The sequence below is a fragment of the Pseudophryne corroboree genome, chromosome 8, assembly GCF_028390025.1.
Source record: "Pseudophryne corroboree isolate aPseCor3 chromosome 8, aPseCor3.hap2, whole genome shotgun sequence".
In the NCBI taxonomy this organism is placed as follows: Eukaryota; Metazoa; Chordata; class Amphibia; order Anura; family Myobatrachidae; genus Pseudophryne; species Pseudophryne corroboree.
In genome coordinates this window covers 261,551,252-261,564,517 of record NC_086451.1, presented here as the reverse complement: position 1 = coordinate 261,564,517, position 13,266 = coordinate 261,551,252, and the positions used below count along the sequence as shown (strand labels likewise).

The following is a 13,266-nucleotide window of genomic DNA, read 5'->3' as shown; positions in this document are numbered from 1 at the left end:
AGCCCATCCTAGAGATAGCTATACCTAATCGCCTATTTTGAAACCAATTAGGGCAGGAGGAGAGTGTTTGTGGAGTTTATATATATATATATATATATATATATATATATAGCTATGAACAAGACATCCATAGATATTTCTGTGTCTATTACACCGATTTATTCAACCTTACTATATATATATATATATATATATATATATATGTATTTCCCTCAGACCCCTCTGGGTCGCAAGCAGGTTATTTTGCCCAGTTACTACTACCTTATGCCAACACAGATGCTAATTCCTGTGTCGACCATAATGTTTCCTGATGAGATCCGAAAAAAAGGAGCATTTTGTACATGATTAGTGCATAATAAGAACGTATTAACGTCACTGTGGACCCTGCTGTTCCGAACAAAGGGGTCTATATGTGTATATATGTATATATTTGTATGTATGTATAAATATTTATATATATATATATATATATATATATATATATATAAATTTATAATACTGCTGAAGTAACATTCTTCATTCTCATGTGCTGAACGCTCTGTTTGAGAAGGTCTGGGTCAGCCCTGACAAGATGGTTTCAAATCCTCAAGAGGATTCCGATTGTTTATTCTTTTCCCGCCGCGGATAGAATAAAGTGGGTGTCACCCCCTGTTCTGCATGGGGCCCTGTCACAAAGCCAGCGAATCATATGTAGGAAGCTACGTTATGTTCTAGTTATGTGTCCACGCGTACGTCAGTTAGACCTGCCATTACATGCGCATGGGGGAGTAGTAGTATTCAAAAATGGTCGGTTGCCTGGTCATCCGTTATAGATACCCTGGGGAGAGATGGGATACGCCTTACGTTGGGTCATACCAAGGACGCTGCAGCATGCTATCGTGTGACTGCAAGGGATAGAGTACTCTTGGGTTCGCGGGCCGATTCCATAGCGGTCTCGGCTAGGAGGGCGTTGTGGATCCACCAATGGAATGCTGCGGCTGACTCCGAGAAGATATGGAGTCTCTTCCCGATGAGGGTGAAGCCTGGTTTGGTGACGGCCTAGTTAATTTGATCTAGGCAGATGCCGCTGGTAAGTCTACCTTCTGGGCCTATGTTCCCTCACAACGGATGATGACGCATAATTGTCAGATGCAGTCATGTCGGCCCAATAGACACGGATTCCCCTTTTTTTTTTGCAGGTAGAGGAAGGAGAAAAGGGAAGAGGTAAGCAGCCTTTTCAAGGTCACATGAGCAGAAATCATCCTCTGTTTCTGCCAGATCCACCGCATGACGCTGGGACTCTCTTGCGGGAGCCCACACCGGTGGGGCCACGTCTAAAACTTTTCAGTCAGTCCTGGAACGGACTTGGACCGTTGGTTTTACGAATAGTGTCCCAAGGGTGCATACTGGAGTTTCCAGGTGTTTTCCCTCACCAATTCTTCATTATTACCGGTTCTCCTCCGGACGGGGAGATAGTATGCGACGCAACACAAGAGTTGTGTCAGGATCAGGTCATGGTCCTGGTGTACCCTGTCACAATAAGGAGAAGGCTGTGATTCAAGCCTCTTCGTGCTCCCGAAGCCAGGCGGCTAGGTCAGACCAATCCTAAATCTGACATCCCTTAATTTCTATTTAAAGAAATTCAAATCCAAGATGGAATCTCTCAGGGCAGTGAGATCCAATCTGAAAAAAGAATAAAGGAGGTCTAATTACATTTTCCTCAGCATTAGATTTACCTGAGGTTTGCTATTCAGGATGGTCATTACCAATTTCACCAGGGTGATGGCGGTAATGATGGTTCTCCTTCTCTAGTACGGAGTCACATTTATCCCGTACTGGGACGGTCTCCTGATAACGGCGAGATCGAGAAACCAGTTGGTGCAAAACGTTGCACTCTCCCTGACAGTTCTTCAACAACAGGGTTGGCTCCTGAACTTGCCAGAATCACTGATGGCACATCGACGCGGTTGTCGGTTTTGGGAATAATACTAGATACTACAGAGAGTTTTTTCTTCCAGTGGAAAAGGCTCTGGAGATCCAGAGTCTGGTCATACAAATTCCGAGATCAGCAGGAGTGTCAATCCATCAATACATTAGAAAAGATGGTTGCGGCCTACAAGGCCAATCAGTTGGCAGGTTTCTTGCCAAGGTGTTCTAGTGGGTCCTGTTGGACGAGGGGTCCGGTTCCCACCTACAGATGCACTGGAAGATAAACCTGTTGTCAAAAGCCAGGAGTTCGCTCCTGTGGTGGCTCCACACCTCGCACTTACTAGAGAGACACAGGTTCGGGATTCACGACTGGGTCCTGGTAACCACGGATGCAAGTCTACGAGGCTGGGGAGCTGTCACTCAAGGGAAAAGCTTCCAAGAAAAATGCTAAAGTCGGGAAGCCTGCCTTCACATGAATATGCTGGAATTGAGAGCCATTTACAACGGCCTTCAACAGGCGGTACATCTTCTTCAAGATCACCATGGCCCTCATTCCGAGTTGATCGGTCGCAAGGCGAATTTAGCAGAGTTACACACGCTAAGCCGCCGCCTACTGGGAGTGAATCTTAGCTTCTTAAAATTGCGACCGATGTATTCGCAATATTGCGATTACTAACTACTTAGCAGTTTCAGAGTAGCTCCAGACTTACTCTGCCTGTGCGATCATTTCAGTGCTTGTCGTTCCTGGTTGACGTCACAAACACACCCAGCGTTCGCCCAGGCACTCCCACCGTTTCTCCGGCCACTCCTGCGTTTTTTACGGAAACGGTAGCGTTTTCAGCCACACGCCCCTGAAACGCCGTGTTTCCGCCCAGTAACACCCATTTCCTGTCAATCACATTACGATCGCCGGAGCGAAGAAAAAGCCGTGAGTAAAAATACTTTCTTCATAGTAAAGTTACTTGGCGCAGTCGCAGTGCGAACATTGCGCATGCGTACTAAGCGGATTTTCACTGCGATGCGAAGAAAAATACCGAGCGAACAACTCGGAATGAGGGCCCATGTGCAGATCCAGTTGGACAAGGTAACAGCAAGGCGGAACAAAAAGCAGAGCGGAAATGGCAGTGGTGACGAAGATCCTCCTCTGGGCAGAAAAATATGTAAGGGCTGTGTCGGCAATTTTCATTCCGGTGGACAACTGGGAAGTATGCTTCCTCAGCAGACACGATCTCCGTCCGGGAGAGTGGGACCTCCACCAAGAAGTCTTCGCAGAGGTGACAAGTCTTTGGGGAGTTCCTCCAGTAGACAGGATGACTTCTCGTCTCAACGAGAAGCTTCAGAAAAATTGTTCCAGGTCGAGAGACCCTCAGGCAATAGCAGTAGATGCTCTGGTGACCCAGTGGCTATTCCGGTCAGTGTATTCCTTCCACTTCCACTGATCCCAAAAGTTCTCGGGATAATAAGAAGAACAAGGGTTCGGGCAATTTTCACTGCCCCAGACTGGCCAAGGAGGGCTTGGTGGCTAGATCTTCGGGAGTTGCTCATTAAAAGATCCTGGGCCTTTTCCTCTTCGCGAGGACCTACTACGGTAGGTACCATGTGTGTACCTAGACTTGCCGCGGCTACATTTGACGGCATGACTGTTGGGCGCCGAATCCTACCCCGAAAGGGTATTCCCAAGGATGTCATCCCCACTCTTATTCAGGCCAGGAAAGGAGTAATGTCTAAACATTACCACCGTTTTTGGAGAAAATATGTTTCTTGGTGTGAATCCAAGAAAGTTTCAACGGAAGTGTTTCAGTTAGGGCGTTTTGGGGGAAATGCAGACTGCAGTTGGACTCCATTATGGTCCAGTTTTCAGTCCAGTTTTCAGCATTGGCAATTTTCTTTCTGAAACTATTAGCTTCACTTCCTGAAGTTCAGTTTTGCGTGAAAGACGTGTTGCGCGTCCAACCTTCATTTGTGCCTCCAGTGGCACCTTGGGATCGTAATGTGGTGTTGCAGTTCCTTCAATCACATTGGTTTGAACCTTTCCGGAAGGTGGAGTTGAAATTCCTCACTTGGAAAGTGGTCATCCTATTGGCCTTGGCATCTGCAAGGCGGGTGTCTGAGTTAGCGGCCTTGTCTCACAAGAGCCCTTATTTGATCTTCCAGGAAGATAGAGCTGAATTGAGGTGCCTGTGGCTACTAACGCCTTCGCTCAGTCAAAATCTCTGGATGTGGTCAGAGCTTTGAAGATTTATGTCACCAGAACGGCTCAGATTAGGAAAACAGAGGCTCTGTTTGTCCTGTATGCTCCCAACAAGGTTGGGTGTCCTGCTTCCAAGCAGATCATTGCATGCTGGATCTGGAACACCATTCAGCACGCTCATTCCACGGCTGGATTGCCGTTACCGGTATCGGTGAAAGCCCATTCTACTAGAAAGGTGGGCTCATCCTTGGTGGCTGTCCAGGGGGTCTCGGCATTGCAACTTTGCCGAGCAGCTACTTGGTCAGGGTCAAACACATTTGCAAAGTTCTACAAGTTTGACACCTTGGCCGATGAAGACCTTAAGTTTGGTCAATCGGTGCTGCAGAGTTATCTGCACTCTCCCGCCCGTTCTAGAGCTTTGGTATACACCCCATGGTTCTTGAAGTGACCCCAGCATCCTCTAGGACGTATGAGAAAATAGGATTTTAATACCTACCGGTAAATCCTTTTCTCTTAGTCCGTAGCGGATACTGGGCGCCCGTTTCAGTGCGTACTGTATCTGCAGTTATTGGTTGTGGTTTCACACAGGTTGTGTTACGATTTTGTCAGCATAGTGCTGAAAATTCTTCATGCCGTTGGCTTGTGTTCTATTGAATGCCACGTTCTGCGGCATGCTTGAGGTGTGAGCTGGTAAGATGCTCACCGTGGTTTAACAATAAATCCTTTTCCTCGAAATGTCCGTCTCCCTGGGCACAGTTTCCTTAAACTGGAGTCTGAAGGAGGGGCATAGAGGGAGGAGCCAGGTCACATCCTTCGAAAGTCTTAAAGTGCCCATGTCTCCTGCGGATCCCGTCTATACCCCATGGTTCTTGAAGTGACCCCAGCATCCTCTACGGACTAAGAAAAAAGGATTTACCGGTAGGTATTAAAATCCTATTATCTATCTATCTATCTATCTATCTATCTATCTATCTATCTATCTATCTATCTATCTATCTGTCTAACTATCTATCTCTATATATCGATCTATATATATATATATACAGTACCAGTCAATAGTTTGGACATACCTTCTCATTTAATGGTTTTTATTTATTTTAATTATTTTCTACATTGTAGATTAATACTGAAGACATCAAAGTTATGAAAGAACACATATGGAATTATGTTGTAAACAAAAAAGTGTTAAACAAATCAAAATATGTTTTATATTTCAGATTCCTCAAAGTAGCCCCCTTTTGATTTGGTGACAGCTTTGCACACTCTTGGCATTCTGTCAATCAGCTTTATGAGGTAGTCTCCTGGAATGGTTTTCCAACAGTCTTGAAGGAGTTTACAGAGGTGCTGAGCACTTGTTGGCTTCTTTTCCTTCACTCTGCGGTCCAACTCATCCCAGACCATCTCAATTGGGTTTACGTCGGGTGATTGTGGCGGCCAGGCCATCTGACGCAGCACTCCATCACTTTCCTTCTTGGTTAAGTAGCCCTTACATAGCCTGGAGGTGTGTTTAGGGTCATTCTCTTGTTGAAAAACAAATGATGGTCCCAGTAAGCGCAAACCAGATGGGATGGCATGGAGCTGCAGAATGCTGTGGTAGCCATGCTGGTTAAGTGTGCCTTGAATTTTAAATAAATCAATAACAGTGTCACCATCAAAGCACCCCCACACCATAACACCTCCTCCTCCATGCTTCACAGTGGGAACCACACATGCAGAAACCATCTGCTCAGCTTCTCTGCGTCTCACAAAGACAAGGCGGTTGGAACCAAAAATCTCAAATTTGGACTCATTAGACCAAAGTACAGATTTCCAGTGGTTTATTGTCAATTCCTTGTGTTTCTTGGCCCAAACAATTCTCTTCTTGTTGTTCATCTTCAGTAGTGGCTTCTTAGCAGCAATTCGACCATGAATGCCTGATTCACGCAGTCTCCTCTGAACAGTTGATGTTGAGATTTGTCTGCTACTTGAACTCTGGGAATAATTTATGTGGGCTCTAATCTGAGGTGCTGTTAAGTAGCGGTTTCTGAGGCTGGTAATTCTAATGAATTTATCCTCTGCAGCAGAGGTTACTCTTGGTCTTCCTTTCTTGGGGTGGTCCTCATGAGAGCCAGTTTCATCATAGTGTTTGATGTTTTTTGCAACTACACTAAAGGATACATTCAAAGTTCTTGAAATTTTCCGTATCAACTGACCTTCAAGTCTTAAAGTAATAATGGACTGTTGTTTCTCTTTGCTGAGTTGAGTGGTTCATGCCATAATATGGATTACAACAGTAGTCAAATAGGGGTGTCTACTGTGTACTAACCCTACCTCTGCACAACACAACTGATAGTCTCAAACACATTAAGAAGGCAAGTAATACAACAGATTAACTCTTGAAAAGACACACCTGTTAATTCAAAACCATTCCAGGAGACTACCTCATGAAGCTGATTGAGAGAATGCCAAGAGTGTGCAAAGCTGTCATCAAAGCAAAAGGGAGCTACTTTGAGGAATTTAAAATATAAAACATATTTTGATTTGTTTAACACGTTTTTGTTTAGAACATTTTTGATGTCTTCAGTATTAATCTACAATGTAGAAAAAAATGAAAATAAATAAAAACCATTAAATGAGAATGGGTGTCCAAACTTTTGTCTGGTACTGTATGTATATATATATATATATATATATATATATATATATATCTGGCGGGCTGTAATGCAGTCCAAGATCGCAAAACCATACTTTGCAAGTGATTGTCCCTTTAAAATAATGTCAGAGATTGGCTAGCAACCCGCACCTCCAGCAATCTCGGACTGCATTACATCCCGCCAATCATGTCAGGTGCAAAATGGCTGTTGATTAATGTACTGTAATTAAGGAGCCCTCACTGTGGTGATCTCCCTATTTAAATCCAGAATTAACATTATTCATGACTTAATAGCATCATCAGATCATGTAGTTGTAAAGCTGATGTGCAGGTTGAATTTGGGTGCTTCCATAGGGTGATACGGCCAAGTATACCCCAGTAAACCCCTTCACTAGTCAGAAGCACCTGGAAAGAGATCTTTAAAAAAAAATAATTCCTAGCTTCTATAACCACCATATTTGTCCACTAGCAGATTCAGAAAATGTGTAATTGTTGTGTCACATGTCTGTCACTTCCAAATTCCCCACAACTGAAGCTAATTCCTGGTGAAAAGTTGCCTTTGTTCTATTTCTGCCTGTCAGGGAACATTACACCCAGCCTTCCACTGTTAGCAGTGACAGGTTCACCTGGGAGACTAGATACACAAGTGTTTGTGTCCATGAAGAGTAAGATACTTCATGTTTATGCAGGCAATTTTTTTTCCTTACAATGTATTACTTGTAATTTTTTCTGTCTGGACAGATCAGTCTTATCTTGAGCATTCTACTTCAGTTTATTAATATTGGTATTTGTCTACATCTGTTCCAAAAGCCCAGAAATGTAATCTCCCTCCATTCTAACACGTCAGAAATTTCATCCCAAAACTCATCTGCAGTGGGCAAACTCGGTCTTCAGGACTCCAAACATGTCATGTTTCCAGGTCACCCAGAGAGTACTCAGGTGTATTCATTACTCACTGACACAATTTAAAAGATACACAGGTAGAGCTATTTTTTTTTTCACTTGCGATTCTGTGAGGAGACCTGGAAAGCATGCACTGTTTGGGGTCCCGAGAACCGAGTTTGAGAACTCATGTAACAGCGTAGCATAGTCTTTATTAGTTTACTATACTACTATACACCAATCAGTGAGCAATTGCCATATTGGAGCAAACGATTTATATATATATATATATATATATATATATACACTGCTCAAAAAAATAAAGGGAACACTTAAACAACACAATGTAACTCTAAGTCAATCACACTTCTGTGAAATCAAACTGTCCACTTAGGAAGCAACACTGATTGACAATCAATTTCACATGCTGTTGTGCAAATGGAATAGACAACAGGTGGAAATTATAGGCAATTAGCAAGACACCCCCAATATAGGAGTTGTACTGCAGGTGGTGACCACAGACCACTTCTCAGCTCCTATGCTTTCTGGCTGATGTTTTGGTCACTTTTGAAAGCTGGCGGTGCTTTCACTCTAGTGGTAGCATGAGACGGAGTCTACAACCCACACAAGTGGCTCAGGTAGTGCAGCTCATCCAGGATGGCACATCAATGCGAGCTGTGGCAAGAAGGTTTGCTGTGTCTGTCATCGTAGTGTCCAGAGCATGGAGGCGCTACCAGGAGACAGGCCAGTACATCAGGAGACGTGGAGGAGGTCGTAGGAGGGCAACAACCCAGCAGCAGGACCGCTACCTCCACCTTTGTGCAAGGAGGAACAGGAAGAGCACTGCCAGAGCCCTGCAAAATGACCTCCAGCAAGCCACAAATGTGCATGTGTCTACTCAAATGATCAGAAACAGACTCCATGAGGGTGGTATGAGGGCCCGAAGTCCACAGGTGGGGGTTGTGCTTAGAGCCCAACACCGTGCAGGACGTTTGGCATTTGCCAGAGAACACCAAGATTGGCAAAGTCGCCACTGGCGCCCTGTGCTCTTCACAGATGAAAGCAGGTTCTCACTGACCACATGTGACAGACGTGACAGAGTCTGGAGACGCCAAGGAGAATGTTCTGCTGCCTGCAACATCCTCCAGCATGACCGGTTTGGCAGTGGGTCAGTAATGGTGTGGGGTGGCATTTCTTTGGGGGGGCCGCACAGCACTTCATGTGCTCGCCAGAGGTAGCCTGACTGCCATTAGGTACCGAGATGAGATCCTCAGACCCCTTGTGAGACCATATGCTGGTGGGGTTGGTCCTGGGTTCCTCCTAATGCAAGACAATGCTAGACCTCATGTGGCTGGAGTGTGTCAGCAGTTCCTGCAAGACGAAGGCATTGATGCTGTGGACTGGCCCGCCCGTTCCCCAGACCTGAATCCAATTGAGCACATCTGGGACATCATGTCTCGCTCCATCCACAGACTGTCCAGGAGTTGGCGGATGCTTTAGTCCAGGTCTGGGAGGAGATCCCTCAGAAGACCATCCGCCACCTCATCAGGAGCATGCCCAGGCGTTGTAGGGAGGTCATACAGGCACATGGAGGCCACACACACTACTGAGCCTCATTTTGACTTGTTTTAAGGACATTACATCAAAATTGGATCAGCCTGTAGTGTGTTTTTCCACTTTAATTTTGAGTGTGACTCCAAATCCAGACCTCCATGGGTTAATAAATTTGATTTCCATTGATCATTTTTGTGTGATTTTGTTGTCAGCACATTCAACTATGTAAAGAACAAAGTATTTAATAAGAATATTTCATTCATTCAGATCTAGGATGTGTTATTTTAGTGTTCCCTTTATTTTTTGAGCAGTGTATATCAAGTAACTCACCTCCTTATCAGTATTTCCTCTCCAGCTCAGACTGCGCTGGTGTGGCAGTGACTGTACCAGTGTGTGCATCAGATTTGACTTGTGTGATTGTCAGTCTGTTCCCATATTTGCATCACTAAAGCTGCCCATACACCTAAAGATTTATTGTCCGATCTGGCTGGTTGGAACGAAAATGGTCAATTTCATTTGCTCCCATCCATTACCAGATTTTCTTTCTAATCAGCCAAATTGGACAATAAATCTTTAGGTGTATGGGCGGCTTTAAGTTTTGTGTGTGTGTATGCCCACCTAATTTGTCAATTATTTTGACAATATGATTGTAAATCAAAGTAGATTTAAGGTTGAGGTCATGAGATAAATCATGGCTTGGGGTCTTCAATAGCTTCAGTAAATCAGATGTTCCTATAAGGATGTTCCTTGGCATTATTGAGACTGCATCAGAGACTGGAAGCTTGCAAATAGTGACACAAAAATTAGACCAATCTGCATTTTTTTTGTTTAGTGTGTTAAAAAACATCATTACTTGTAAGTCAGGAGTAGTATTGTCTTGCATGACAACCTTCTAAAGGCATTACAAGTTTGTTTGAAAGAAACTGCGCCAGACTGTGCCAGCGTTAGTGTGCGAGTGAATGTGTGTGTGAAATAAACTCCACACCCACCTATATGATCGCCAATACATGATTCACTCTTCCACTCAACAATCTCCCCTATTAAAAGTCACACTGTCCCTGTTTCTCACTTGTACTTGTGTCCATACCACTCCACATGTGCTATACATGCACAGCGTCTATTCACTGCTGCTCTGCTCGGAACTGTGCAAAGCAGCGAGTGATAGGGAGCCTCCCAATTGCCCCCCCCCCCCCCCCCCCCCCCCCCGCAGGAGGGGCAGACCAAAAAAAACGGGACTGTCCCGCAAAAATCGGGACAGTTGGGAGGTATGCATAATATATGAGCCAAATGGTTCATAAGCAAATAAGGGAAGCAAAGAAGGGAATAAGCAAATTTAATGTTTGTGCACCATATTATTGTTATTATTATTATTTTATTTTAAGCGTACACGTAGTGGAAATCATTCTGGCTGGATAGGATGACACTTGTTTTTTGCTGTCTTTTGTTTTTCTCCAATAGTGTTAAATGCCTGTGTACATGAGCGAATGAGTGAATGCATCAGTGCTAGTAACTCTGTGTTAGGACGGGGCTGTGGGCTGTAGCAACAGATAGCATTTCTTAGCAACCAGCTTCTAATTAAAGAGAGTGTGGGAGTACAGAAAGCGGCTGAGGAAAAGTTAAAAGAATAGTGTTCTGTTAAAACAAGAAGTTGTGACTGTCTACACACAGAGAGCTGATAGTACCCCAGCAGTTCAGGCAGCCATGGACACATCCAATAAAGGTCACTTGGAAACCAGATTCTGCCCTGTGCAAATAGCTGTCTTTGTATGGTTTCAGTCAGTTTAACCCGTTCATGTTTAACTCTAGCAGTTGGATTAACCATCAACATAACCATACTGCTGCTTGCGGTGGCTGGGAACTTGATAGCCTTTAATGCCTGTTAAGATGCTTTTTTGTAATTAAACTTTATTGTTTATTCTGCTTTATAAGAACATTTAAAAGTAAACCATACACTGCAAAATTACAGATCAATCAGTCTGACTCAGTCATTCAGTAGATCACACTCACATAGCTACGCAGAGCGGTAACTAGAGTTTTTGGAGCCCTGTGCCAGAGAGAGAATTGGTGCGCCCCCCCCCCCCCCCCCCAGAAGTGGTGGGGGTAGGAATCAGGGCCGATCAGGAGATGCTGGACTTCAAAAAGGGGGGAAGCAGCGAGTGAAAGTAATTAAAAGAGGCAATTGAGAAGTGCTCCCAACAGCGCCCCCTACCCTGCAGCGCTATGTGCGGTACCCCTTCCGCACACACCTAGTTACGGGCCTGTAGCTACGTACCATACTCACATACTTTTTAAATAAACTTTAAACTGCTGTACACGTAGGGGTCTATTTACTAAGCCTTGGATGGAGATAAAGTGGACGGAGATAAAGTACCAGCCAATCAGCTCATAACTGACATGTCACAAGCTAGGTTTGAAAAATGACAGTTAGGAGCCGATTGGCTGGTACTTTATCTCCGTCCACGTTATCTCCTTCCAAGGCTTAGTAAAGTAGTAAAACAGTAGCATGTTAGTACAACATAACTATAACTCCCAACCATCACCATTTTAATCGGACAGTCCCGCTGTCATGAGTTGGGAGGAGTAGAGACAGGTGCCATGGGCAACTTCTCCACTGGCTCACTTTTCCACACTTTTCACTGTTTCATGAATAGACCCCTAAGCCTCTTTGGAGTAATACGTGGTGATGATGATGATGATGGGAGTCACCCTGTCATAATGATACCAAGTCCAGCTAGTTATGCTCTTCCTGTGATTGAAACTGAGCCAATAGAGACATGGCACCAGGAATAGCAATCCCAGTCACTGGGCTCTGCTTGTTCATAAGGAAGGGTTTATTTATAAAATAATTTAATACCATTTATATGGTTGTCCCTAGACCTCAGCCTAGACTGCATGATGGGTAATTCGGTTCTGCGCACAATGACAGTGCAAAAGCGCTCCAGTGCAGCATGGAGTGTTTACTGGGCACTACTACATCATACCTCCCAACATGACCCTCTCCAGGAGGGACACAATGCTCTGCTCCTGGACTTTTCTCTTAATGTTTGATTGCCATCACCTGTGCTGAAACACCTTTCTTATCCATTAACCTGTTCAAAACAGGTGAGGGCAATCATAAATAAAGAGAAAAGTCCAGAAGCAGAGCATTGTGTCCCTCCTGGAGAGGGTCATGTTGGGAGGTATGCTACATTATTGTTTTTTCTATTTCAACTGAAGCCTCAATTCCCTAATCAGCCTATCCCCCTCCCACGACCTCCCCTGAATAGGACAGGAAAAACATCACCCGGATTTTGACAATTCTTTTTAACTAATACAGCAATTAAACGAATGCAATATTAGCATTCATGTAAATACATTATGTGTTTATTATTTTAACATGTAATTATTCTATGCATTAAGAGCAAAGAAGAAAAAAAAAGAAGCTAATTTGCACCTTAGCAAAACTATGTTTCACTGCATGAGGGAAACATTTTAATAGCACACATGCATACTAACATGCCTCCCGCATACCAACATACCCCCTTGTATGCCAACATATCTCACTGCACACCAGCATGCCCCCCTGCACTTCAGAGGCAAGATGTATGAGGACACGTCTGTACGTGTATAGGAAATTCACATTCCACGGTACACATCATAGTTAGTATAACACATTCACATGTCACTCAACATTCCAACATGCACAATCAAGGTAAAATAAGTCCTTCCCCTGATCTGCCCAAAGCCCACCCAGGTCCTCCCAAAATGCCCAATTTTGGGCAAGACTTCATCCATTTCTGTGTAAGAATTGCCTCTGTTGAAGTCCAGCATTTGGGACTGGCCCACCAATTTGAGAGAAATGGGAGGTATGCTTTCAAAGTAGCTCATTGCGTTTATTTTGCTAAAACACCTAAAATGAAAGACTTCATATAAGTGTATTACATTCATTTTCTCTACTTAAGTTCTATCCTGTAGGCTGTGCAAAGCCGGTTGGCTGTGCATTTATTCTGGAAGTGTGCTTTTTTATCAAAGTGTGATAAAATTGACACATAACAGCAGCATTCCATCAGCGTTCAATCGAAGTGAAAAAGAATGAAAACAGAAGCACACCAATCTAATG

At 44.1% G+C, this 13,266-nt stretch overlaps 1 protein-coding gene across 2 annotated transcripts in view; it reads left to right on the top strand.

Moving 5' to 3' along the window:
- ARHGEF9 (Cdc42 guanine nucleotide exchange factor 9) overlaps positions 1-13,266 on the top strand; it is a 735,112-nt gene that overhangs the window by 276,870 nt on the left and 444,976 nt on the right. The gene's annotated exons all lie outside the window — the stretch shown is intronic.